A 25,562-nucleotide genomic window follows, 5' to 3' on the forward strand; every position below is an offset into this window, starting at 1 on the left:
TAGAAGGTAACAGTAGAATATCTGCGGATTCTACAAGATGAAATGCAGATACTGCTGCAAAGGGGAGCCATATAACCCATTTCACCATCGGAGGTAAACAAAGGTATTTATTCCGTGTACTTCCTTGTCCCAAAGAAAGACAAGACAAAACGCCCAGTGCTGCATCTATGGCCAGCAAACACAAATGTAAAGCCACAAAAATGTGGGATGACAATGCTTCAGGAAGACCTCCCACTGCTCAAGAAAGGAGACTTTATGGCAACACTATCGGGAGGACTGGTTAATAACAGGAGAAATGCAAAACTGTTTGGCTAAACATGCAGAAAACAATACTTTGCCATCATGGGGTCTGGCATGGATTCGCAAGCTTATGAATTTCCCCTTCAGGCTGGGAGTCCTCAGTAAAAGAAAAAACTGTTACACCTAAAAACAGTTTTTCTCCTTTAGACCAATCACTGTTTTCTGGGTTATACTGCCACCATCCAATGACAGTCCTCTCTCTAAGCCCCTACTCTGGCAGCCATCTTCAGATTTTTACCGCACGCTTCAGTGTTGGGAGTCCTCCAGTTTGCTCTCCAAGCTATTTGTATGTTTCTTTTGTAGTTTTTGACAGAAAAAAGTTCTATTTTTTTTCTAAGGAGTGTGTGAAACCTGAAGGTGTCTCCCTAGCTAGTCCCCGGGAATCTGTCAGCCAGGTGGTCAGAACACAGGCATTGCTATTGGATCAAGTTCCTGGGGGGTGAACCAGTGAGTGAGCATCAACTGGATGGGGGTTGTTGGGGCGTGGGAGTCAGATACAATCGGGTGAGATGCTGTATACCCCTTCTTTCAACACCTTTTCCCCATCCTACCACGTAGAATATTCCAAAACATTGCCCCCGCCCCCTTTTCTGACACACACATTCGCACAACATGAAAGACAACAGACTAACACCAGACCTTTTTACCTGACATGTCCCAATGCAAGGCTCAGTCGAGGTCAGGCAATTGACCGGAAACACACACACACCTGACAGCCCTTTCCCTTCCCCACAGGGATGAAAGGTGGAGCACAAGAGCATACGACGAGCAAGACAGAGCGCACAAAGTGAGAGCTATCGCAGCACGGCAGTTCAAGAAGAGGAGAAAGACGGCGCATACTGAGAGAGTGATAAGGAGAGAAGCGACTTTGCCCTTTCTGACCAAGGACCTTGAAACCTCAGCAGAAGGAATTGTAAGACCGCGAACAATAGTCAGCGTGTTTTGCAGCAGATGTCAATGGTACACAAGACCCTCCTCTGCTGATAACCAAGCCAGGGAGAGACGCTCGTCTCTGTGGTACCAACCTTGACTCCAAAGCGAAAGATAGCCAAGCGGATCATCACAGCTGGTGAGTCGAGTTGACAGTTGATTAGAAACCGAGCTGTGGTGAAAGAAAAGTGGCAAACTGCTAATTGAACTGTGAAAGCATAAAGAGCAAATGATGTGAAAGCGTGAAAACCAGCAACATAGGAGTCCGCCACCACGTGGGTGCTCACGCAGGAAACTCTGGGCAATTACCCGGTGGTAGAAACTAGCACAACCAGAAGGCCTTGGGAAAGGCGAGAAGAGGGGTCGAAGTGGTCATACTGGGGTCTTGTAAAATTCTCTGTACAGTCGAATGTCTTTGACCGACAGATGATTGTGAAGCTTTGGGAAATGAGTCGCGCTTGGTGAAATGAGTGCATGAACAGTGTGTTGCAAAGGTTGGTAAAGTTAACACGGCGGAGGGAAAAGGGACGAAGCCTGAAGTCCCATGAACAGTGTGTTGACTAGAGTGAACCCAACCAAGGGATGTCCACAGCAGTAGTGAAAGACCAGGGGAAGTGTATTATCCCCCTTGGCATTTGGATCTGAGCCTGGCAGAGGGATACCCCGAAAGGAAGACCTGAGCCCGATTGAGGGAAGCCTAGGGATCCGAGCCCGAAAGAGGGAGATCCAGAGGTGGAAAGTCATCACCCAAAGTCCATTTGGAAAGGAACTTTCGAGGGGATTGGGTGTTCCGACGTATTCCATATCTATGACAGTAATCCCCACAGCTGTGCTGCTTCGGAAAACCTTTCTGCGTCGATGACGTCGATACGCCGTCCTCGAGGGTCTCCGTCGAGCCGACGTCACTGGATGTTATAAGTAGGACGCACAACACCCGTAGCCTCAGTTCCGTTTTTCCCGCGAGCATGTTCGCTTCGGAGATCTCGGCGCGCCTCGATTCGACTGAATCCTGTTCTTTCGTTTCTTTCGAACCTGTTTCTTCATATGCTATCGAATATGTCGTCTTTGACTTCTTCCACCCCGCGGTCCGGGTTTAAGAAGTGTCGGGTGTGCGGGTCCAAGATGTCCTTGACGGATATGCACAACGCTTGCCTCTGGTGCCTCGGGGAGGACCATGATATGGACGACTGTGTCGACTGCCAATTGCTCACTTCGAAGGCCTTGCGGGAGTGTAAGAAGAAGCTGTTGGTCGGTAAGGTGGCCAAGCCCCGGAAGTCGCGTTCCACTGGTCTTTCGACGGACGATTCGAGGGGCGACTCTCCGCATCGTCATCGTGAGTCCGGGGGTTCTCGGTCTGGGAGTCGGTCCCGCCATTCCTCTGTCTCTTCGAGGCACTCCAGGAAGCGCCGTCACAGGTCACCTTCCCCGTCCTCTTCCGAGGACTCCACCCATTGGCGGGTAGCTTGTCCCAACAAGCATTCCACTCCTGAGGAATGGGATTTGTTCCGAAAGGAGATGTTGGCTATTTTTCAATCGCAGGGCTCTGGTCCGGCCGTGTCGTCTGAGGACACCGGTCGAGGCCGCGCTAGAGACACCACTCGTCCGCCTTCAGGCTCAAGCTGTCGTCGCAACCACCGGGCGCCTTCGAGGTCCCGGTTGGACAACGATGGTCACTCTAGGCATGCCCGTTCCAGGTCCCGGTCCTCGACGCCATCGAGACCGCGAGACACTGTGAAGTCTTCGAAGAAGACATCGACGCCGGTGGCGCCAAGGTCGTCGACGGACTCTCTCGAGGCCCCGCCTCCGAGGAAGTCGTCGACGCCATCGGCACCCAGGCTGTCGAGAGACACGCTCGAGGCTCTGCCCTCGAGGCCTGTCTCGACGCAGTCGAAGCTGTCGGCGCTGCGCTCGACGTCAACACCCATTCTGTCGACGCCCTTGACGCCCTTCAAGGGCAGCATTGTCGGAGGTACCCTGTGGCACGGTGGCACCCCCCAGAAAGGCGATGGCTAGGCTAAACATGTCTTTGTGCCTTTTTCTGTACCCTCTTTCCAGCCTCTGGATTATATTTCTGAGGTGGATGAGGTGTCTGAGGAAGGTGAGGATCCTGCATTGGTTCCTGATGACATTGTTTCTGGTCACAGTCAACTTGAGGACCTGCGTCAGTTGCTGCACGATGCCAGTGGTCTAGACACCTTTCCAGAGGTGGAGTTTGGTAGGCCGGAGCCTGGCACGCATGCCGAATCTTCATATCAGCGCCTCATGTCGAGGGTCACTGAATACAAGGGTTGGTCTGCCCCCCTGGGGATTTTCAGCAGGATAACCTGACTGATATCTTGGACCAAGGTCCTCCAACTGACCCGGTTCTGCCATTCTATATGGCCTTGCAGACAAGGGTGGCTGCGGCTTGGACTTCTCCGGAGAGTCTCCCGGCAGTGAGCAAGTCCTTGCCGAAGAACTATAGCCCAGCCAGTGGCGACCCCTGCTACTTGACAACGCACCCTACTCTGGAGAGTTTGGTGGTGCAGGCGGCTACGGCCCCCGCAAAGCAGGTGTCATATCCTACCATCCCTCCTGATAGGGATGACAAACGGTTTGACGGCTGGGCGAAGAAGGTGTTTTCTTCTGGGGGTATGGCGCTTCAGGCTGCCAACTCTGTTTGTGCCTTGTCTCGTTTCACACACACTCTGTGGAACTGCATTTCCTTAGTGGCTGATCATATCCCCAAAGGGGAGGAACGGGATGGTTTCCTTGCTATCGTGCAGGATGGTAAGGACGCCATGTGTGAATCCGTTCAGTCGGGTCTAGATATGGTTGATTGCGTCAGCCGGTCCATGGCGGCGAGCACCGTAATACACAGGTTTGCGTGGTTGCGGAAGTCTGGTTTTGCTCCGGATGTGCAAGCCCGGCTCCTCAACATGGCCTTTGATGTGGAACATCTTTTTGGCAGCAAGGCTGACGAGAGTCTTGAGAGGTTGCAGACCTCGAAAGCTGCAGCAAAGTCGTTGGGCCCTGCAGTCCACCAACCTCCACCTTTTAGTCCTAGGGGACAGCAATGGAGGGGAGGTTCCTTTAGTAGAGCGAGAGGAGCTGCAAGTCAAAGGGGCAACCGTAGGAGTGCCAGAGGTGGAAAACAAGGTACTCGAGGTGCCAAGGCCGCGCAAGCAGTTGCCTCTTTGCCCTCAGGCACTGCCGCAGCTGCTTCAGCTCAGTCATGAGGCCCATGCTTCGCCGGTTGAGGGAAGGCTGGCGCAGCATCTTGTAGAATGGCGTGCCATTACTTCAGATGTGTGGGTTCTGGAGATCATAGCCCATGGCTACTGTCTTCCTTTCCGGCAGAGGCCTCATGACAATCCACCAAGGGATCTCTCTTTGAAGAGTTTGGATCCGCTCCTTGCGCAGGAAATTCAATCCCTGCTGGAGAAAGGCGCTATAGAACTGGGGCCTGTAGCGGAGAGGAACAAGGGATGGTATTCCCCTTATTTTTTGATTTCGAAGAAAGACGGGGGAATTGAGACCCATCATGGACTTGCGCGGTTTGAACAAGCTCCTTCGGAACGACAAGTACAAGACGATTACTCTATCTCAAGTCCTCCAGGCCCTTCAACTTCAGGACTGGTTGGTGTCTCTAGACCTTAAGGACGCTTAGTTTCATGTGCCGATCCATCCCAAGCACACAAACTACCTGAGGGTCGCGGTTCAGTTACGGGTCCTGCCGTTCGGATTGACCTACTTCCCCCCCCCCCCCCCCAAGGGTCTTCACCAAGCTCATGGTGGTGGTGGCAGCGTATCTCAGTAAAGGGGGATTCACGTCTACCCCTACCTGGACGATTGGTTGATCAGGGCACGCTCTCCCGAGCAAGTCCTGGATCATCTGTCCGTCACCTGCCACTCCCTTCACAAGCTGGACTTCTCCCTCAACTTAAAGAAGTCCCACTTGACACCAACTCAGCTGCTCCAGTACATCGGAGCAGTGCTCGACACGTCCCTGGGGCAGCGTTTTCCTCCCCAGGTGAGGGCTCATCACATTCAGCAGATGGTGCACAAGTTTCAACATGCCCAGAGTCTCCCAGCGTTCGAGTTCTTGAGGTTGCTCGGCCTTCTGGTGCCAGAGGCCAGGTTGCGGATGAGATCTTTGCAATGGGCTCTCAAACTCCAATGGTCGCAGTCCTCCGGCAGGATGTCGGACCCCGTTCAGGTGCCACCCTCGGTCGCCCAGGACCTTCTGTGGTGGGCTGTCGAAGGCAATCTGAGGGGGGGGTTCTGTTTTGGCTACCCTGGCCGGAGGTGACGATCGTGACGGACGCATCCCTCACGGGATGGGGAGCTCATGCCAACGAGTTGACAGTCAGCGGTCGTTGGTCTCTGTCGGAGTCCAGACTCCATATCAATCTGTTGGAGCTGAGGGCAGTCAGGCTTGCCCTGAAGGCTTTTCTGCTGACTGTGCGAGGAAAGAATGTCCTGATCCTGACGGACATTACAGTGGCCATGCACTACCTCAACAAAAAGGGGGGGGCAAGGTCACTTCCTCTGTGCAAGGAGGCGATGCAGCTCTGGTTCTGGGCCATCCAGCAGGAAATTTCGATCTCGGCAGTTCATCTGGCCGGAGACGAAAACGAGACGACGGCTGCTCTGAGCAGGCAGAGCGCGATCTCTCAAGAATGGGAGTTGGCTCCGGAGATTCTCCTGGAGATCTTCGCCCTTTGGGAGACCCCTCAATTGGATCTCTTCGTCTCCAGTGTCAACCGGAAGTGCGAAAGGTTCTGCTTGCGGGAATTCGCACTAAGAGGACCCATTGGATACGCGTTTGTGGTGGAGTGGTCCTTCCCACTGCTGTACGAGTTTCCTCCAGTACCCGTCATCCCGCAGGTGCTGCAGAGGCTACGGCGGTTCGGTTCCCGGATGATCCTCATTGCTCCGGCATGGGCCCGGAGGACGTGGTACCCGGACCTTCTCGACTTGTCCATCTGCCCTCCACATCTTCTTCCCTACTGAGACGATCTGCTCTCACGGGAAGGGGGGTCGGGTTCTCCATCCAGAGGTCAGATCCCTCAACTTTCACACTTGGCTTCTGAAAGGTTGAGGTATAAGGATTGGGACCTCCCTGAAGACATGATGGAGGTGTTGCTTTCGGCCAGACGGCCAGCAACAAAGTCCCTGTGCCTTTGCCGTTGGAGAAAGTTCTCTGACTGATGCAGGGTTAAGAATGTGGATCCTTTTTCATGTGACATGCCTGTGGTTCTCTTTTTTTTCTTTCTTTAGCCCACAGGGGCTCGCAAGTGGGTACCATTAAAGGTTACCTGGCAGCGCTGTCCATATTTAAGCGCTCGTCTGAGGAGTGTTCTTATTTTAAAATTCCTTTAATTTCTCAGTTTCTAAAAGGGCTCACTAATGTGTTCCCTCCGTCACCTTTCCAGGTGCCCGGTTGGGATTTGAACCTTGTTCTCAAGTTTCTAATGGGTGCTCCATTTGAGCCTTTACATTCTTGCCCTTTGAGGCTGTTAACTCTTAAAACTGTATTTTTAGTTGCGGTCCCTTCCGCTCGCAGAGTGAGTGAGTTAGAGACACTTTCAGTTAAGCCTCCCTTCACTGTGTTTCACAAGGACAGGGTTGTCCTTAGAGTTCGTCCTTCCTTCCTTTCTTCCGAAGGTGGTGTGGGAATTTCATTTAGGCCAGAAGGTTATTCTTCCGGCATTTTATCCTCCTCCACATACTCTTAAGGAAGAGGAGAGGCTCCATAGGTTGGACCCTAGGAGAGCTTTAAGCTTCTACATTTCTCACATGTCCCGGGTCAGAGTGGACAATCAGCTCTTTATTGGTTACGCTGGAAGGCGTTTGGGACAGGCTGTTACTAAACAGGCTTTGTCTAGATGGATTATCTTGGCAATCTCTTAATATTACCGCTTGGCGGTTAAGGACCCTCCGGTAGGCTTACGGGCCCACTCCACTAGGGGTATGGCTGCCTCTACTTCCCTGCAGAGGGGTGTTCGTATTCCCACTTGGGCTTCCGTCCATACTTTTGTACGTCACTACTCCCTTGATTCTATCCATGGGCAGGATCTGACCTTTGGCATGGCGGTCCTTTACTCTGCAATTTAATTGGGCATTCTAAATTTGTGTATTCTAAATCCTGTTCCCACCTCCTTACGTTGGTACTGCTTTGGGAGTCTGTCATAGATATGGAATACGTCCAAGGACCCAATCCTCTCGAAGAACAAGTTACTCTCTTACCTGGTAATGTTCTTTCGATGGGATGGTCCGACGACATATTCTATATCGCTCCCTCCCTGCCTACCCTGCTACAGAATTTCTTATGCGATTGCAGCTTACGTTTCCGCAAGGCTTTCTGTAGTCATACTGGCAGTAGATTGGTGCCACACATTCTGGGGAAAAAACTACAACTGAGGCTATGGGTGTCGTGCGTTCTACTTATAACATCCGATGATGTCGGCTCGAGGATGGCGTATCGACGTCATCGACGCAGACGCCGAAAGATTTTCCGAAGCAGCACAGCTGTGGTGATTACTGTCATAGATATGGAATACGTCGTCGGACCATCCCATCGAAAGAACGTTACCAGATAAGAGAGTAACTTGTTCTTTTGTTTGTTTTGTTGGACACATCAGGCCCTCGAAGGCAAGAGACTTTTATTGAAAAGCGACTTGACCATCGAAAAACCTGATAGCTGATACGGAACTGTCGGCTCGTGCTGGGAAAGCTTGATTGTGTGCTGTGCTCAGGAGATCCTCTTTGTCCTGTGCTCAAAACATGGGCAAGGGAGACTCCTGGCAATCAAATCCTGACTTATTATTTGTGAACACTTCTTTCTTTATTGAAAACCCTATCCCACACTCTTTCTGTAATTAGTTGTAAGGATTTGGCAATCATGTTTTTTTTTTTTTGGTATACGCCTTTTTACTTTGACAAGACGCTAGAAGGACTGCCTTATTTTTCATTTGATGGTCGAAGCTTGCTCCCATCTTAGATTTAGGTTTAGGTTAGGCGTTTGTTTTTCTCCACCCTGCATTTGCAGTTTAATAAGCACCCTTGAACTGTGATCACTTGTGTCTGTCTTTACTGTTGCCACCATGAGTTCCATACAGGAGCCCATGTACTCTCTTCTCAATCTGCCGACAGTGGGGATCTGTTGTCGGTGAATTTCAGCTCCCTTCATGGGCGAAGATAGTTGAAGATTCTAGAAGGCCATTGGGCCTAATTTGCACCCTCCGACCATGACGGAGGAGGAGGAGGGAAGGTCCCTCTTCAAGCACTGCACTAAATGCAGGCTATGGAACGTGTTTGTGGAGGACAAGCACCTACAATGCCTCTGCTGCCTACACCCGGACCACAAAGAGGTGGAGTGCGAAATTTGCATTGGGTTCTCCAAGAAGACGATGAGGAACAGGCACAGTAGACTGGCGGCGTGGCTCAACGCCAAGGCGGCCAGCAGGGTCATGCCTCACCCGGTACTGAGAGCGGTCTTCTAAGTCCTGTGAGGGCGCTTCATCCATGGGGGCCAAAGATAAGGTCACAAGTCCGAGTCCACCAGGTTCGCAGCGGAAGTCTGTCCCACAGTGGATAGGGCGCGATCAACATCACCATCCGCTTCCATTGCCAGCTGGCAATCAGGCTCCTCCTCGAATAGTAAGTCATCTACCCCGGCTAAACTTCAAGCGGCGCAGGCTAAGACTTTGTCGGCGACTGCTGCATCTAAGGCCTCTGACCCTGTGAAGGTAGCCCTCACAGCTCAGAAGGTGTCCCTACCCACAAGGTGCGACACCGCAGCAGTGACTTGGACAAAGTATGCTGGCACACCTGTAGGGGGGAAATAGGCTCAGGACCCGGTTCAGGACCAACAGGGAGGTTAGAGGGGGGGCGAGGAGGCCTCAAAAGAACCCTCACAGGCTGTGGCGCAAGCCATGGAGGTCTCGTCCATGGATGAACAAGACCAGGAGTCCTTCCACACGGTCAACGAGGACATGTGGGAGGAGGAGGAGGAGGAGGACGAGGACGAGGAGGAAGAGGGCGACGACGACGGCGACGCAGGGCCTAGTTTTCAAGTTCTGCCATCTCAGCCAAGGGACATTTCCTTCGATATTCTGTCGACTCTACACACCTTGGTGTCAGAGACCCAGTTGAGGATGCCTCTGCCTACTGTACCTGCGGTTCCAATGGTCCCTGATCAGCCTCCATCGAAGAAGAGAAAGCGTCCTCCTCCGCCCCCATTTCATCCTCCGCCACCACGACTGGTGCCTTCTCCCCCAGCAGACCCATACACAAGTAAAGGGATGGATACGGCCATGACCACAATGGACGACGAGGATATCATCGTGGCGGACAGCGAATCTCCGCATTTAGATGCCCCACATACGGTCTCTCCGCCGGATAAGGTGGGATCGTTCCACTACATGATCGCTCGGGCCTCCGAGCTATTCCAGCTAGTGCCAGAGGAAACTAAGAAGGAGGGCTTCTTGTACCAGAGGCGCGAGGTCAAGAGAAAGACAGTCATGGCAGTGCCCCTTCTGGACGACTTTTGGGAAAAGGGTCTAGCCCTCATGAAGAACCCTTACAATGCTCCAGCCAAACAGGATGGGCTGGAAAAGAAGCATTGGGTAACAGACTTCGCACCCGTGTGCCTGAAGTCGCAACCATTGCCAGATTCAGTGGTATTGTCATGATGCCTGCCCCCGAGAAACCAGATCAGGCCCAGCAACCCCGGAAGCAGGCATCATGCCATTTTGAGCGTGCCCAAAGACCCCAGCTAGGGGCTGTTTGGGTGCAGTCCTGGCGCCTATGGCTCCAGGCTCATAAACATAGTCAGTCCTGGCGCCAGGCTCATAGTAGAAAACCCACCTGATGCAGACCATGCTGCATACATACCTGGTGCAGACCATGCTGCATACTTACCTGGTGCAGACCATGCTGCAAAAGGCCTCAAGCCAAATGAGGCTTAGGAGGGACTATTTTACCTGAGGGACTACTTTTTACTCAGGTGGGGCTATGGAAGGATACTTACCTGGGACGACTTACAAGGCTATTTTAACCACGCCCGAACAGCAGCACACGCTTCGCGTTATTCTGCATCCAGCAGCGTAATGCTCACTGTGCCTGCAGCAGCTTCCAGTCTTCTGCCACGCCCGTTTCAAGCCCGGAGCTCCTAGAAATAAGAAGAAAGAAGGAGAAGAGGTTAGAACAGGAGCATCACAGTAATCCTTACCTGAATCCTTGATCCATCACGCACTCGAGCTGGAAGCAAGAAGTCACACGTGCATCGCCGCGCTGAACTCACCGGCCTTCGCTGCATCTCCGCATTCCATCGCGATCTTCAGCATCTCCCGGCCGCTCGCCGACGCCTAGGGAGACAAGAAGAACAAGGTGAGCTAAGGGAAAACAAAAGGACAAGTAAGCAAGCTACCCCCCAAAGACTTACCTGATTACCACAGGGGGTGATTAGCTCCTAAGGGGAAAACAAAGGACTATAGGGGAAAACCTATCTCCACAATAGACTTACCTAAATCTTACCGGTTGCCACGTGGAACTCTTCGTGACGGCAAACCGGCAACCTGCAAGGAATCAGACAGAGTGAAGATCAGACATTTTGAACTCTTTCTACCTACCGTCTCACGGCGCCTTGCCTGGATTCTTAGAGTCAATACCGTTCTGGAACTCCCCAATTCCTCCACACCAGTGAAGTAACTGGTCATCTACGCGCCCCTGCATTCGATGCAGGATGGAGAGCTCATCCTTCCAAACCATCAGGTGAGACTAAAGAGGGGACATCAAGAGTGATCTGTGGGAAGACAACGGGGCGTGGGGAAGGTGGGTTAACGCTCAATTCCACGGGTGGTTAATCCCCTTTCTCCTTTGCAGAAGGATATTCCTGCGAGCCAGACAAACTAGGCTGAGTGGGTCAGTCCAGTCAGTCATCTCGGCGCTACGCGTCACGCTGGTGGAAACAACAGCGGCCCAGTTCCGATCGACGCCCCCGTGGGAGCCAGGTGAGCGTAACAGGTATTGGCGGCAGCGAGGAAACGGTCGCCAACCCGTCGTCTTAGGTCCCGCCACATAGCGAGGGGAAGCGGATGAACGCCATGGGAAGGAAAGTGATTTACACCGTGGCATCCACTATGAAGGCGGCCAACGCACTGGTGATCCTAGCCAGGTACGACATGGAGTTGTGGTACAAGCTGGGGCTTATTTTGGAGTTCCTTCCCGACGATAAGAAGATGGGGGCAATCGCTCTCTTCCACGAGGGGGAGGTAGTGTCTGATCACGCCATCACAGTGGCATTGGATGTCGCCGACACATGGTTCTTGCAAATGAGGAACAGTGTCTGCCTTTGTCGCCAAGGCTGGATGAAGGCCACAAATTTCCGCCAGGTGGTCCAAGCAAAGGTGCTCGACATGCCCTTCGACAGAGATAACCTATTTGGGAAGGTCGTCGAGTCCCTCCAGGCCATAAAGATGGATATGAAGTCGGCCCGTTCCCTGGACACCCTTCAGCAGCAGCTCTCTTCTTTTCCCTCTTCCAGGTGAAAGTCGATGAGGGCTTCAAAAGATTTCTCCTTGTCAGCCTTCCAGATCCACGACTCAGGAAGCTTACAGAGGCCGTTCCCAGGCCTAAGGTAGTGGAGGACAGCGTCGCCATTGCCCGCAGGGCAGGACGCTGGTGCCAAAGCAAGCCTGAAACAACCGGTATGTCGACACGTGAGCAGCTCCTGCAGCGTCTTTCGCCATGACTCGAATGGTGATTAGAAGGTAGATGGAACCCTGATCGTAATACCTTCTACGAAATATGCTGACTTCCCCCTTGGAAATCTTTTCACGCGTATGACTACTGGGCTTGTTAACGGAAGTTTACTGAATTGAAGCACCTCTCGGGATATCCATTCCCACGTTCTGTGTGTGCCTCTGCCACATAATATAAAAGGATATGTGACTTGAGAGTCAGACAAGCATGATCCATTTTTACTGGGCTTGCCTAACCATCCTTTAGTAAATCAGCCAGTAACACGCCCCAAGGCTCATTTTTACTTGTTTTGGGTATTGATACCTCGCACATTGGGATTCCTAAAGCCCCGATGTGAACGTTGACTACCCTCTCTGAGAAATCCTCGGATAGCTACGCACAGTCTAGATTAACACATGGTATCAGCAAAATGATCCACAGGCTTCTGATGAAGAGGTTGAATCCTCAAAACGCGTAAATCCATGAATGTTGTTTGGAACACACTTGTGTCTTTGCTCGTTTTGCTACTTGAATGTTACATATAATTAAAAAACTTGACTGAACGCTTTTTACAAAATCGGTGTGTAAGTCATATTTTCTCTAACAAAAGAATACCTACAGTGTTATGCTGCAAACCGCAATTTTTGCATTTTTTTAGAGAAAAGGTTTCTCCCAAAGTCGGGCCTGGCTTCCTTCCAAAAGTTGTTTCTGAATGCCACCTTTCACAATCCATTGATTTACCTGCATTCTACCCCCCTCCACACGCCTCGAAAGAGAAGCGTTTTCACCGTCTTGACCCAAAAAGAGCCTTGAGCTTTTACATAGCTCGTACATCTGAGTTCCAGAAGATGGACCAGTTGTTTGTAGCCCATTCTCTATCTCACAAGGGTCTCCCCATAACAAAAGAAATCCTTTCACAGTGGATTATTTTATGCATATCTGAATGTTACCAGTCAGCGGGCAAAGAACATCCACCAGGGATCAATGCACATTTTTTTTAAACCTTTTTTGTATTGGTCTTGACAACTCACAGGGAGCCACATGACTCCAGCAGCAATAACAATACACATACATCATTACCAGTATACCATGTACATCTTGTGGAAGCAAGCCGGAGCTTCGGATAGCACATATAACATTGGCACTCGAGATAAGAAGACCAAGATCACAGAATGGTCACATTATGGGGAACAACCTGGAGAAGAATGAGCAGAGTTTGAAGGAGAAGCCATGGCAGACATGTAATCACGAAACCTTCGCCAGATGTCTCTTGGCCTCGTGTGTGGGTGCTGCATTGCACACCAGGCTTCTTCAGTGTCTTGTGCCCATGTAGTTGTTCTAAGCCACTGTGCATATGTGGGTGCCTTGGGCCGGAGCCAACATAATAATATACAGTGGGCCGCCAGCAACATACAGAGGCCCGCCAGTTTCTTCGAGTCACGTCCCATCTGGAGGAAGTCATGGAAGAGACAATGCAGTCGGGTGGGGGCGATGGTGTGCTCCAATAGATCCGATAACGTGGAATAGATGTCAGACCAGAATTGGGTCAGGTGCGGGCAGTGCCAGAGCATATTAATGTAGGTTGCCTGATCCGAGCCGCACCCGGGGCAGTAGGTAGGGGATTCGCTGAACATACGATGTGGTCTCTTAGGTGTATGATGATACCTCTGCAGTACCTTGAATTGTATTAGCTTAAATTTTGAGTTATAAGACACATCATGGGTGCGAGCGCACATTCGGGACCATCTCTCGTCAGTGATCTCAACCTCCAGGTCCTCCTCCCAGCTGCGCCTCAATTTGGTAAAGGGTGGGGCCGCTCTAACCTGCAATTGGGAATAAAGCCTTGACACCTTGCCCCTGAAGGAGGAGTAGGAGCAAAGTTCCGCTACTATGGGTTCATCCGGAGGTAGTGTGGGGAAGTCCGGATATCTCGATTTGAGGTTCCATCGGATGGAGGAGTATTGCAGCCACGCTGTGGGCCGACGCCTGAGGGAAGGGGGGGGAGTTCAGTCCACTCAATAAAGTTGTCCTGTGTGTATATATCGCGGAGCGACAGGAAGCCAGCATCTGACCAGCGGGTAATGATGGATTGTGGACAGATGGGACATCAGGGAGGAAATTCCATAACGGCAGGTCCCCGTGGAATGGGTGATGTGCATCAACCATAGCCCACAGCTTGGATAACGCTAAAGATGTACTAGCTACGGGGTCTGCAGAGTCGGGATTTAAGGGTTTAAGGATAAGGGAGCCAATCACCCGGTCAGAGACTGTCAGTTTCTCCAATCGAACATGCCGGGGGGGGGGGGTCAGTGGTATTGAACCAATGAGATGCAAAGTGGGATTGAGCTGTCACCCAATATCTAGTGAAATCTGGGGCGTTAAATCCACCTAATTCCTTAGGGTTGGTCAGCGTAGAGAGTTTGAGGCGGACTGCGCCCGAGTGCCATAGGAAGGTGTTACAGATTTGACATAGTGATTTGAAGAACGCGTCCCCTGGTCATATGGGCAGATTGGTGAAACGATAAAGAAGCTGAGGTAATACCACCATTTTAAGTATTCCGATCCTGCCTGCAAGCGAAATGGGGAGCCTAGTCCAGCTGGACGTTTTCGTGGCCAGGTTCTTCAGATAACTCTGGTGATTGTCCTCGCGCATCTGTGACGTGTGTTGGGAAACAACCACCCCCAGGTAAGTGATGCTAGATTGAGACCAGGTGAATCCCCCCAGGTCCAATGGTGGTTGTGTGGAATCTGTAAGTGGAAACAACACAGATTTGGAGCAGTTTACCTTCAATCCAGAGATATCGCCAAATCGGGCAACGTCCTCAAGGATAGGGGAAAGGTTGGTATCAGGAGAGCGGATGTACAGCAGAGCGTCATCTGCGTAGAAGGAAATTATATCGGATTGACCCGCTGTGCGTAATCCCCTGTGAGAGTGAGACTGGTGAATCATGTCGCCAAAGGGCTCAATGGCGATGGCGAAGATTAGTGGGGAGAAAGGGCATCCCTGCCGCGTCCCTCTGGATATCCGGAAGGGAGTGGAGCACCGTTCCTCCGTGCAAACTGTAGCTGAGGGGGCTGTGTAGAGTAGCTTAACCCAGGCGTGGAAGTTGGGGCCAAACCCGCATTTCACAAGGACCCGCCAGAGGTATCTCCAAGACACCGAGTCAAATGCCTTCTGCATGTCCAGGGTGGCCGCTACCGCCTGTGTGGTGGGGTTGACCCTGCTGATCACGTTAAAGAGCCTCCTTAAATTTAGGGATTTGGACCTACCCGGGAGAAATCCTGCCTGGTCAGGGTGGATAATGTGGGGCATGATCGGGGCTAAGCGGTTGGCCAGAAGTTTAGCGAATATTTTAATATCACTGTTAATCAATGAGAGTGGGCGGTATGAGCCACACTGGCCAGGCAGTTTGCCGGGTTTGAGGGGGATCAATGCACATTTAACCAGAGGGGTTTCAGCGTCCACAGCCCTGCAAAGGGGTGTTCCTGTTAGGAACATTTGCTGTGCGGCCACATTGTCTTTGCATACGTTCACCAAGCATTAGTCTTTGGATGTTGCCCACGGGTCAGACACACGCTTTGGTAGGGCAATTGTGCAGAACCTACTTGTTTAATACTTTCTGCCCTCCTCCTCTAGCCTAACTGCTCGGGGAGTCTATCAAGATGTGGAATCTGTGGGAGGAAAGCAATCCATTGGAGGAGAAATTACTTGCCGTAATGATCTATTAATGGATTCTTCTCCCGCAGATTCCTCATCACCCCTCCCAGCCGTCTCTGCTCAGAAAGTGTTATGGCTCAACGCTTCTAAGTTAGAAAGACATAGGTGATGGCTCTGGGGTGTCTGTTTTCACTCATTGTTCTAAAAAAAAAAAAATCTCTATTTATATGGGATCACCCTCTAGGATGTATACTGTTAAGTTTTTAACAGGCTAGTTAGCCTCCTTCCGTTGGTCTTCCTCTGCAGACTTCAAGCGCAGGGGAAAAAGGGAGGAACTGAAGCATGGGGCCTAGTGATGTGTTACATATTCAATGCCCAACGTCACTTACGAAGCCGACAATCAAGCACCAAGTAAGGCGGATCGACGGCCGATTAGAGGTCCACTAACACCCGCTGTCGAAAAAGTTTCCGAACAGCAGAGCTGGATGATGATTTATCAAGATGAGAAATGTGCAGAAGAAGAATCCATAGAAAGATCATTACAGTAAGTAATTTCTCCATCTCTCTGCAAGAGGTGCGGTAGTCAACGGGAAATGGGTCCTGGGTGGTGAACAATTGGAAAATGTTACGGAAATGAATTACTTAAGGTTTTATATTGTAGGTTCCCCAAATAAGGGCACAATAATGAGATATTTTTGGACAGAAAATGGATTCACTTATTCCTCAGATGTTCGATGTAAAAACAGGTTTTGTAGATACTCCACTATTCCGCTTGTTAAATTTTATGTAGGGACAGTACTACTGAAACTGACTTATGGAATTGCAATGTATCAATGTTGGGTGCCCGAATCTTTGGCAAAAATGGAAAGCATGTTCTGAAGAAGGGTTATGGGAATTCTGAACTCTGTTCCCACAACTGCTATTTTGTAGCATAACATGTGTAGTGAGGTGGAAAGAATTGTCGATTTATCGTAAATTATTGGTACCTTGTGTGAACACCTTATATTCAGAATTGGGATGCATGTTGAAAGAGGGAGGATAAGACTTTGAATGATTTTAGTATGTTGTGATCAAATATTATGTGATTTTGGCCTGTCATGTGCGGACCTAGTGAGCAATCCAAATTGGGTGAAGAAAGTTTTGAAATAATCTGATTGGTGTGTTCTGACAGAAACATTCCATCAGCAGAAGAGCCTTACAAATTTGTCTCATGAACATAAGTGCAGTGGGGGAGTCGGTGAAACACTGGAGAGAGACTATGCCCGTGGCAAATATTAAGGCGAGAATTTGCTCGGTTCCGTTGGAACATTTTCAAGACCAGAGAAATTCTTGAGATGCAAAGGTCTGTGGTTTCTAATGGGCACTACTGTCGTTACTGTCAGGACTGTGGAACTACAGAAACTTTGGAGCACCTTATTATGAATTGTCTGCAACGGAATCATAAGTGAGACTTCTGTTTTGCTAAATATAGGCACACAGTCCAGTATTTTGACAAGACAGTGTTTTCGAAAAGCTGTTTAAGGGGCATCCCCATTTCTTTAGCAATTGCAGTTGTGGGTTTTGTCAAATCTGTGTCCACAGGACGAAATGATGGAGGTGTAATGGTAACTGGTTATACATTTTCATAATGTATTTTAATGCCAATTGTAATGAATTACATTCTTTTATAATATTCTTGTATTGGAATTTTAGAAATTAATGTATTTTGTATATTTTAATTGTTGAGGTTAAACATTGTTTTTAACCAATAAACAAATGTAAAAATAATTAGGATATTTGCTGAGCGTGGAAGCACCACAGCGCTCGACAAGTCATTGAGGGATGTTACATGGCGCAGGAATGAGATTGCAATGGGTCATTACAAGGAAAGAGAGAGCTAACAGGGGAGGGGTGAGCAGTTCTCCCAGTGTCCGGTTTGGTGGGGGTGCATGGTCCGTGGACCTAGGTGTTAGGGAGGAGCCTTGAAGAGGGGGGGGGGGGTCCTCTCTGAAAGCTTTAGCTGTATTTTGGGGTGCTTCTCCAAGTAGCCCATGTGGCTACAAGGCAGGAGTTGATGCAAAACAGCCCTGCTTTGTCCCAGGGCGGGTACCCTGAAATTGTTAGTTACAGGCTTGTGGCAGCTCATGCAGTTAATTTGGCTACAGTGAACAGTAACAGTGAACCCTTTACATAGCATTGGTAGTTACTTGTTCCGTGGCCAGGGTTTTTGAGCCCTGTGACCTAGCCATTTTGTTTGTGCTGTTCATTGTGTTCATCTATGGGGACAACCGTTGCTGACATTTGTGCCTATGTGGGCTCTGCCCAGAGCCCACAAAAGCTTTTGTATGCATGACATCCAGTCTTGAATGGAGTTTCTGTTCAATGCTGATTGGATGACAATACAAACGTTTAAAGGTCCACGGATGGTGACTAGAGGTTCATGGTAGCCACAGCCCTCTTTGTCGCTGGGGATCCCAAGCCATTCCTCAGAGCCCCGCTCCTTACTACACCCAAATAAAAAAGTGCTCTACCAATAGTTTTGTTGAAGCCTTTTTTGCTATTTCCCAATCTTTCTTCACGGCTGCCATCCTACGCGCAACCCACAATACTGGATACAGTTGAAAGGTTTATACCGGCCTCCTCTTCCGAGGTATTGTGGTATCTGCAGTTTGTTAGGTTAGCTTTATACTTCGTTTCACCTGTTGTCAAAAACTTTCAACTGTACGAGGGGGTGCTTGTACCCTTGACTTTACACTTGTAGGACCACTTTGACTATTCGCCTCCTCTCTTGGCTACACTCTCAAGTGCTTCAGATTTCTTTGGCGCTTCTCTTACACTGCATTCTTCATTCTTGCTACAATGTGCTTTCGCTCGCGGTTTCTCGACAACCCAACGAGCACTTCAAACGTTAATGTCGTTTTCATTTATCAACACAAGTCGGTCTCCCATTTCACTCACCGGCAGAGGCTGATAGTTTCTCCAGCATGGGGTCTGGCATGGATTCACATGCTCATGAATATTCCCCGTTGTCAGGCTGGGAATCCTCGGTAAAGAAAAATCAGTATCAGTTTCGTTTCTGATCTGTCTTTCGTAGCAGTAACCAATCACTGATCTCTGCGTCATACTGACCACAGCCAATGACTGCCCTCTCCCTAAGCCCCGCCTCTGGCAGCCATCTTCAGATTTTTACCGCACGTTCTAGTGTTGGAATCCTCGTGCTATTGCTCTCGAGCTTTAGTGCTTTTTTCGCGCTTTTCATAGGAACATTTTTCTCTTTTTCGGTCAAAAGAGCCTCAAGCTCCACCGTTTCTTTATCCGATCAACGGGGACCCGTGTCGGATTCTTCTACGCCCCTTAAGGGTCAAGATTTCGTCGAGCCACGCTTTTGGAGGACTCCAGAAGTTTCTCAGGCCCATCTCGGACATGGTCCAGGAGAAGGGAAGCTCGACGCCCGGAAAACTGTTCAGGGTCTGCCCTGGATGTCAGCTTCAAAATGTCTTTAAGGAGGATGAACACTCCCTTTGCCTCTACTGCCTGCATGAGGACAAGACGCACGTGGAGAAGGACTGGGCGTTTTGCGGCAATATGTCGGAGTGGACCATGAAGGACCGCCATCTGCGTCTCGCCAACTGGCTGGAAGGGAAGAGCCCGTCAGGCGAGAAAAAGCAGAAGTCGGCCGAGCGGTCTTCTAAGACCTTTGTGGGCGCCCCGGCGATGGGGTCCCAACAGAAGGCCAAGCACCGCGAGTCCGCTGGCACCGGGAGCGCCGAACGGTCGGGCTCTACGGGCGCCAGGCAGGGCGCATCCTCCCCGTGCCATCAACCACGAGCCAACGTTCTGGCTCGGGTAAGAGGAAGGCCGAGCACCCGGCGAAGCTCCTGGAGAGACCCCGGTCGAGCTCGAAGGCCCCATCGGAGGGGGAGCGAAGCGGTGACCCTCCCCCCAAGGAGAAGGCGGTGAGCGCACCTAAGGTGGTGAAAGCCTTGATCCACCCGGCCAAGGCCTCTATCGAGACAGTCGCGGTGGCCCTGGCTCAGCCTGTGGAGGCTACACCAGTGGTGGCGACCTCGGGGCCCAGAGTCTCCCTGCCACCGCGGAGGGAGTCCTCTTTCATGCCCATCGACAGGACCCCTGTGAATCCTCCGACGGAGAAGAAAAAGGGGGGGCAGGAGGTCGTTGTGGATTTGGCCTCAACCTCTGAAGAGGAGCTGATCGAAGGCTTAAGCCACGGCGTTGGCGTGGAAGAAGACCAACCCGTCAGGAGGGACCCCGACGTCGGAGATGACGATAACACCGAGGGTGCCGACGGGGCTCCTGACCGCCCGTCAGAATCCCCTCAACCAGTGCCACAGGACAACCCGGCGGCCATTTTGTTGGCTATACAGTCCTTATGCTCGGAGATAAGGACGAGGTTGCCGTTACCACCAACGGAGGAACCGCTCCCGACGGGGGACCCGGAGCCAGGCCCTTCTGGGAGCCCTCCTCTTAAGAGAAGAAGGATTCATCCTCCACCTCCTTTTCAGCCATCGCGCCCTGCTCAGCCCGCCTCCCCGTCCACGACCCGTGGGGATGATACGGGGACTGACACGGCCGCGACGGGTACAGACGACGAGGATTACGATGAGGATCTTCCGTCGTCACCTCCTCCCCGGGCTTCCCCGCCCGACGAGATTGGATCGTTTCATGCCATGATCGCCAGGCCATCTGAGCTTTTCCAGCTCTGCCCGGAAGAGAAGAAGGAAGGTTTCCTCTATCAACGGCGCGAGACCAAGAGGAAGACGGTCCTCGCTGTACCTCTACTGGACGATATCTGGGATGAGGGTCTCGTCCTCCTCAAGAACCCATCCACAACGCCTGCGAGAAGGGATCGGTACGAGAAGAAGTACCGGGTCCCGGACGCGGCCCCTTTGTGCCTTAGGGCACAGCCGACCCCGGACTCGGTCGTCTCCGCGGCGGCCAGGAAGAAAGCGGGGGCGGCCTCGGCCTCTACGTCACCTCCCGGCCGGACAGCGAGGGAAAGAAATTGGACACGATGGGACGCAGAGTCATCTCATCGGCAGCAACGACGATTAAGGCTGCCAACGCCTTGGCTATCGTAGCCCGCTACGACAGGGAATTGTGGTACAAAATCGCCCCCCTGCTGGACTTCTTACCAGACGACAAGAGGGCGGAGGCCCTAGAGATCTTGCAGGAAGGAGAAGTGGCGTCGGACCAGGCCATTACGATAGCGACGGACATCGCTGACACTGGATTTCGCCAGTTGGGCAACGGCGTGTGCCTTAGACGGCGTGGATGGCTCAAGGCAACTGACTTCCGGCAGGACGTGCAGTCCAGAGTCTTGGATATGCTGTTCGACGGGAGCAACCTGTTTGGGGAAAACAGTGGATGATTCCCTACAAGCCATCAAGACGGACACGGAGACGGCCCGGGCTCTTGGTGTTCTCCAGCAACGACGGCCGCCCTTTCGGAGCGGCGGAGGCAAGCAGGGTGCCTCCAAAGGTTCCGGTGGCGGATTTTCCACCTATCGTCAAGCGGCCCATTTGTCGTCACAGGAAGCCTACAGGGGACGAGGCAAGTTGGGCGGACCCCGCCGTCGTCGCCAGGAAGGACAAGGCGGCAAAGCCTCGCCGAAGCAGGACTGAACCGGCTTTGGGGTCGGGCCCCCACCGAAGCACCCCGGTGGGAGGCCGGCTGGCGAGCTTCGTCAGCGTGTGGGAGTCCATCTCCACTGACCGTTGGGTGCTGGACGCCCTGGCCCAGGGTCACGCGCTCGAGTTTCTAAAGAAGTGCCCGCGCGTCCCCCCCGTGGCCAGGAAGTAACATCACGTCCCTCAACTTCTCTTGGAGGTAAAGGCGATGCTCAAGAAAGGCGCCATCGAGCTTGTCCCAAAGCGGCTTCGGGGCTCCGGAGTTTACTCGAGATACTTCCTCGTGAAGAAGAAGACGGGAGGATGGCGTCCCATCCTGGACCTACGACGACTGAACAAATTCATCAAGGCACAGAAGTTCCGGATGGGCACCCTCCAGCACGTCCTGGGTCAACTGGAGGAGGGCGATTTCCTGTCGTCGTTGGACTTGGAGGATGCCTACTTCCTTATCCCCATCCTAAAGGGACACCGAAAGTTTCTCAGATTCGTGGTCCAAGGGCGTCACTACCAGTTCAGAGCCCTTCCCTTCGGATTGAGGTAGGCACCCAGGGTGTTCACCAAGTGCCTCGCACCGGTGGTGGCGCGGGTGCACCTGGAGGGGATCCACGTCTACCCCTACCTGGATGACTGGCTCATCCGAGCAAAGACAAGGGAACTTGCCACGGAGCACACGCCGAGGACTGTCCAACTACTCACGGACCTGGGATTCTCCATAAACTATGCCAAGTCCCACCTGGAGCCCGCGCAAGACGCGCTGTTTCTGGGAGCGAAACTCGACACAGTGTCGCTTCTGGCCTCTCCGTCGGAGGAAAGGACGAGGGCCATCTTGGGCAAGGTGCAGCGGATGCTGGTTGCGGACACGGCCAGGGTGAGGTCCATCAAATCCCTCCTCGGAATGATGTCTTCTTGCATTTATCTCATCCGCCTATGGAGGCTTCGGATGCGCCCGTTGCAGGAGTTCCTGGACGCTCGTTGGATTCAGACGACGGGCAGCTTCGAGGACAGGATCACACTCGACGAGACATTCCGACGAGCGATCCGGTGGTGGGGCACCCGCGTGCATCTGACGGCGGGCATGGACTTCCAGACCCCGGGCCACCAGAAGACAGAGACCACGGATGCCTCTCTGGAAGGGTGGGGAGCGCACACCGAAAATCTGCATGCGAGAGGCCTTTGGCTCCTGACGGAGAAGTCCCTCCATATCAACGTCCTGGAGCTCCGGGCAGTGTTTTGGGCCCTCAGGCCCTTTCTTCCATCCCTCAAGGGCAAGGTGGTGAGGATCTTCACCGACAACACCACCACCATGTTCTACATCAGGAAGCAGGGCGGTACCAGATCCCCAGCCCTGTCCAAGGAGGCGCAGGATCTGTGGCATTGGGCCGTCGCACAGAGGATGTTTCTGGTGCCGTTTCATCTGGCAGGAATAAAAAACACCACCGCCGACTCGCTCAGCAGAGAGCTGCGCTCGTGCCACGAGTGGGAGCTACGACACGATCTGTTCGCGACGGTGACGAACTCCAAGTGCCGGAGGTTCGCCAGCAGGTTTCCCCAGCCGAGGAGCATGGGCGATGCTTTCTCGTTCCCCTGGGAGGGCCTGTTTCTTTACGCGTTCCCTCCATTGCCGTTGCTGATCCAGCTCATCAACCAGTTCAAGAGGTCACGGTGCGGGATGATCCTCGTCGCACCTGCGTGGCCGAGGCAGATATGGTTCCAGGACCTTCTGGACTTGTCAACGTCCCCGTCAATCAAGCTGCCAGTGGACGCGGATCTTCTCTCCAGGGAAGGAGGCGCCATCCTCCACCACGACCCGAAGTCGCTGAACTTGCAGGCCTGGCTCCTGCAGCGTTAGAGTTTGGAGGCTACGACATACCGGCCGACTGCAGAGAGGTTCTTGCAAAGGCCAGGGCGTCCTCAACTCTTAAATGCTACGGACACAAATGGAAGAGGTTCTCTGTCTGGTGCCATGCACAGAAGATTAACCCTCTACTGATTACGGCTCCGCAAGTACTGCCGTACATACTGACGCTGGCCAAGGCTGGACTGGCGCACTCTTCCATCAAGATTCATCTTGCTGCGATCTCCCGATACACCAGAACCACGGGACGGACGTCTTTGTGGTCTCATCGTCTGGTGAAAGAATTCATGAAGGGACTGTTCAGATCGTTCCCGCCGGTGAAGGCTCCAGCCCCGGCGTGGGAGCTCAACGTGGTGCTGACCAAGCTCATGGGACCTCCGTTCGAGCATCTGCACTCAGCTCAGTTAAAGTTCCTGTCGTGGAAAACAGCGTTTCTTGTGGCCATCACCTCTGCACGACGAGTGGAAGAGATCCAGGCCCTTTCCTGCAAGCCCCCGTACTTGACTTTTCACGAAACGAGGGTAGTGCTCAGGACGCACCCCTCCTTCATGCCCAAGGTGCCGTCGACTTCCACCTCAACAAGCCCTTGGTGTTGCCAGTTTTCTTCCCGTCGCCTTCGTCGCCGGCTGAAAGGACTTTGCACTCGCTGGATGTAGCTAGAGCGCTGAAGTTCTACGTGGACCGCACAAAGAGTTTTCGGATGACGTCACAACTTTTTGTGAACTTTGGACCTGTCAATCAGGGGAAGGCTCTCTCAAAGGCTTCCATTTCCAGATGGCTCTCCGGCTGTATCATGTACTGTCATTGGTTGGCAAACCGACCGCTGCCCGGCCGTCCGAGAGCCCACTCCACCAGAGCGATCGCAGCTACCACAGCGTTCCTATCTGGTGTGCCCCTGCTGGACATCTGCAGGGCTGCTACGTGGAGGTCGACGCACACCTTCACGAAATTCTTCTGCGTCGACCGGGATTCCAGGGAGAAGTCCAGGGTCGGCCAAGCAGTGCTGCGCAACCTGTTCGCCTAAGGTGACCCTGGTGAGAAGGTAAGAGTTGCTTAATGTTGAGTTGTTGTATTGCTTAATGTTGAGCCTGTTGCCACCTCCCGTGGTTGTGCATGTGTGTACTGCTATGTATTCTTTTATTCATGAGCATGTGAATCCATGCCAGACCCCATGCTGGAGAAGGAACAAGTTACTTATCTGTAACTGTTGTTCTCCAGCGTGGGTCTGGCATGGATTCACATGCGAACCCTCCCGCCTTCCCCTCTGTGGCTCTTCACTTGGTCATACTGCCACTTCACGTGCTGCCAAATCTGAAGATGTTTGCCAGAGGCGGGGCTTAGGGAGAGGGCAGTCATTGGCTGTGGTCAGTATGACGGAGAGATCAGTGATTGGTTACTGCTACGAAAGACAGATCAGAAACGAAACTGATACTGATTTTTCTTTACCGAGGATTCCCAGCCTGACGACGGGGAATATTCATGAGCATGTGAATCCATGCCAGACCCATGCTGGAGAACAACAGTTACAGGTAAGTAACTTGTTCCTTATCAAGACATTCCATCTAATCAAGGCTTGTGGCCCAGCGCGGCTCGCTTCCTTTCAAGTCCTCACACCGCACATGAAGAAGGTACCGCCGTGATATTCAGCAGTAGCAGGGAGTTGCCCTTTTGGGATTCTGCAGCGACCTTCACCCCACAGCTGGTAGGACCATGCCTTTCATTTGCCTCCTGGTCCCGCCTGCTCTGCTTCCATGGTTGCGTTGCCTTCCCAGGACTTACTGCCCTTCCGTTCTGCTGGTCTTGCTCACTTCGGTTGCCCTTCTGGCCTTGCTCTTCTTTTAGGGCCTCCCTCCGCCGGGTTCAGACCCCTCCCAAAGTTCACAAAGGTTCTTGAAGGGTCTCCCTCTGCCGGGCTTGGACTCTTCTGCCCTTTGCAAGGGGGTTTTATCAATTTACAAAAAGTCTCAATGGTTTAGGACTTCGTGCCCCAGAAGGCACCTGGTTGATTTTTGCTCTTCACAGCTCGCCAAAACGGCATTTTCTGGCTTTGGGAGCTGCAGGAGCTTCAATGGGGATAAGTCTTGCGGTCAGGGTCTCATTGCTTGACCCTCAGAGATATGGGCTCTCCTGCTTGGCCCAGGGGAGGAGCACTGGTGTGGCACTGCCAGGAGACCCCAGCTCCCAGGTCTCTCCCCTCACTGCAACCTCTCCTGCACTCAAAGGTCCAGTGTGGTGGTTACCTCCTGCTCCAGGACTCTCTGGGTCTCTGCAGCTCAACCGACCTTCCTCTGCCATCTTGACACCTTCCAGCACCCTCAGCTTGCCTGGGAGAGTCACGGGAAGTCAGGTGTGAGTAGTTAGAGAGATGCCTGACTTGGCCTGGCCTCATTACTGGGACAGTCTGCTGTAGGAAGGGGAGATTCTTTTTTCTGTATCCGAGTGTTCCCTATTGGTACACTTCATC

At 52.3% G+C, this 25,562-nt stretch overlaps 1 protein-coding gene across 5 annotated transcripts in view; it reads left to right on the forward strand.

The window, feature by feature from the left end:
* Nucleotides 1-25,562, forward strand: part of WDTC1 (WD and tetratricopeptide repeats 1) — a 1,302,054-nt gene that overhangs the window by 857,184 nt on the left and 419,308 nt on the right. The window lies entirely within an intron of this gene.

Source organism: Ambystoma mexicanum, chromosome 11 (assembly GCF_040938575.1).
Source record: "Ambystoma mexicanum isolate Mex_15411 chromosome 11, UKY_AmexF1_1, whole genome shotgun sequence".
Taxonomy (NCBI): Eukaryota; Metazoa; Chordata; class Amphibia; order Caudata; family Ambystomatidae; genus Ambystoma; species Ambystoma mexicanum.